The sequence below is a fragment of the Nicotiana tabacum genome, chromosome 22, assembly GCF_000715075.1.
Source record: "Nicotiana tabacum cultivar K326 chromosome 22, ASM71507v2, whole genome shotgun sequence".
NCBI classification, from domain to species: Eukaryota; Viridiplantae; Streptophyta; class Magnoliopsida; order Solanales; family Solanaceae; genus Nicotiana; species Nicotiana tabacum.
In genome coordinates this window covers 37370460-37373676 of record NC_134101.1, presented here as the reverse complement: position 1 = coordinate 37373676, position 3217 = coordinate 37370460, and the positions used below count along the sequence as shown (strand labels likewise).

At 31.1% G+C, this 3217-nt stretch overlaps 1 long non-coding RNA gene across 1 annotated transcript; it reads right to left on the bottom strand.

Annotated features, from left to right (window-relative positions):
* Nucleotides 1–333: 333 nt before the first annotated feature.
* Nucleotides 334–1126, bottom strand: LOC107769168 (uncharacterized). The gene is made up of 2 exons (XR_001644344.2): nt 867–1126; nt 334–686 (listed from the first exon to the last, which is right to left on the bottom strand). It is a non-coding gene; the product is annotated as an uncharacterized LOC107769168 (long non-coding RNA).
* Nucleotides 1127–3217: the final 2091 nt, after the last annotated feature.

Below are 3217 nucleotides of genomic sequence, written 5' to 3'. Positions count from 1 at the left end.
TCGACTTTTACAACTGTCTAACTCAACCGACTCAAAATTGTTGACCAACAAATATGAATATCGATAATTGTTCTTCGGCCATAAACGTTAACCTAAAAGTTATTATCAAAATGGAATTAGAAACTACTATAATACAGAATCGAACTAAGTTTGAGTTACTACGTTCTACCGATTTGTAAGTGATTTAGATCTTCAATTATATCAAAAGACATGGAAAAAATTAGATCAGAAGAATGAAAGTTTTCCTGCGGTGTTTTTTCTTTTTTCCCCCTCTTTCCATATTTTAGTTAAATAGATATAAGCAAACCAACAAAAAAAGATAACGCATAAGGCTTTCCTCTTCAATCCCTCTCTTTCGTAATTTATTCAATTGAAACACAAAACGTTACAAACGCGACATCTCCAACAAGTGTACAGAAAACAGGCCTAATAACCTAAAGAAACCAAGTTGTTTCTTTATTGAATAACATGCACATATTACTCCAAGATGCACCAATTCGCTGATCAGACTTTTTCTGTGATTCGTACAAAAGATAAATTTCAGAGCTTCACAGCCATATATGGTGACTTCATTGGTGATCATCTTCAACAACCACAGCGGGTACAACAGGTACCTAGGGGCGTTGGTTCGCAACATCCCACACAGTGAAGACATGCAACGGGAAAACTGCTTCTCCCCAAGAGTACTGCATACACGCGAACAGAAAAATACATGTATTAATTATGGCAATTATGTACGTATACCTAGTACTTATATGCGAGATCCGCCTCTGTCTAAATTCATAATATTAATGTCACAAAAAAAATTGAATTTATAAGTGTCTAGTAGTACTATATATATGTTTATAAATGAACGTAAAATATACCTCGAGGGGCTCTGGCTGCGTCACATGACGATAGTAGCAAAGAAGAGAGGAGAATAGCATAGATCATAAGTGTTATCACTACGGACCTTACGGAGGTTGAAAGTGATGCCATTGCTTAAACCTATACTATACGAAAGTACCAACAATTTTGAAAATGTTTTAGGAGTTGAATTTCGAGCAATGCCTATGGAAGTATTTATATGAATTTTGACGTAGTGCACACGGTTTAATTTATCCTCAATCTTAAATATTATTCTGATGATATCATTCAATATATACATTGTTTTGGTACTTATGATACTTGGTATGAAACCGTCGACTTAATCAATGGACGACCACATTTAGTCAAAATAATAGAAGTTTTTTTTTATAAGAAGAATAATGTCTGTCACTTGTGTTTTTAAACATGATTAACTAATTGTTCTAGTTAATTTGTGTTTAATTTAGACACGTTAGGCTTTTTATCAAAAAAGTCTTCCTGCTGCTTACTTTTCTATTTTAACAGACTTTCTGCCGTGTTCTAAACTTTAAATTAATGCTTAGAGACGACCTTGTATAGTTTCGTGCCTAAGTTTTTGTTTTTCGTGCCTAAGCTGATTTAGATGAGTTTACTAAGGTCTTTATTCAGAATAGAACAAGAAATTTCCACCTTTCCTTATTTTCTTTGTTTCTGCGTTTACCCTCATTTTTATAAATGGTTTGCTGATATCATCCTGTATTTAACTTGACAATAATCTGTGACTTAAAATTCGTATATTGGGAGCTTTATGTTCACCATCTTTTTGAAAGTGTTACACTTATTAATTATTAGTTGGCAAGTGCAATTTAGATGCCAAATGGTATTTGTTTTTTTGTTTTTTTTTTTTTTTGCTTTTTTTTGGGGGGGGTGGGGGTGGGGTGTGGAGTGTAAACAAATAACAAATTCCATAACTTTAACACAAGTTTCTTCTTGCGCAAATTCTGTTCTCAGTAATTGTTTCATGAAATTGTATTATCAAAATAATCCAAAATGAGGAACTTCCGTGCAAATTATTTTTGTCAAAAAATTGACTTGGACCCCAAGTATTGTACTCTTTCAAGTTCCTAAATTCATTTGTCACACACGTCTCGAAGTTTACTTGTGTTTATTTTTAGCATACGTTAGGCTTTTAAACTAAAAATTCTTCCTATATACTAGTATTAAGTACTAATTTGACTGATTGATACTAGAACAGAACTAAATCTTTTTAGTGCTTAAACAAACTTTATGTAGTTTCCGTGGCCGAGCTGATTAGGTAATTTAACTTTCATCTTTTATGCATTATCTATTAAGAAATTTGCTTCGTTCCTATCCTTTTCGTTTGTTTTAAATACGAAACCAACAATGTCCATCGATTTATGAAACAACAAATTTCGGGCCCTCATTCCATTTAATTTACACGGTAAGAAAAATTATTTTTCAGGTTTTGGAGTTAAAAAAGAAAAACCAACGGCTGTTCATCGGCTCCTTAAAAAATATGATTTGCTATTTCCGTGCATCTCTTTCGCTTTTTCTATCGAAAAACTGTCCTGGCGAGATCCATCGATAACCGTCTCTCTAAAAAAGATCATATTTTTAGTAGTGGATCTCCTTCCGTGTGTGAGGGTGGGATTAGATGGTAATATTAGGGGTGTACAAAAAAAAAACTAATAAATCGTACTAAATCGATAATCCGAGTCAAATCGGAAAAAAAAAAAATTCGATTGTGATTTGGTTAAATTTGATAGGCGTTTGGACATAAAAATTATAATTTTTGAAAAAAGTAGTATTTGAAGTTAAGTTGAAAAATGGTTTTGAAATTTTGTTTGGACATGCATTTCACTTGAAAACAATGTTGAAGTTTTGTGAAGGAAAAAAAATTCTAAAAGTTTTGAAAGTTTTTTGAAAAACTCATTTTCGAAAAATTTCCAAAAACTTGTAAATTTCATGTACAAACACATTTTTGAAAAAAAAAATGAAAAAATATTTATGGACAAATTGGGCCTTGGTTTGGTATTGAAAAAAAAAATTCGATCATCATTGGTTTGGTTTGGTTTTAACTAAAAAAAAGTCAAACCAAAACCAAACCAATCCGACAGTACATTTATACAACTTTTAAAAATATTTTATACATATAAATATTTATTGTAATGTAACTTATGAATATTTCTTAAACTTTTTCACAATTTTATCTTTTAAAGTATTATTTCAAATCTGGACTTAACATTCTTGAATGGTAAATAAATTTTATAACTCATAGGTAGTAACTCAAACAAAGTTCAAATCAATACTAATGCTAACAAAAGAAATTCAATTCAACACTAGGAATGATGATAGTGTTGAATATTTATTT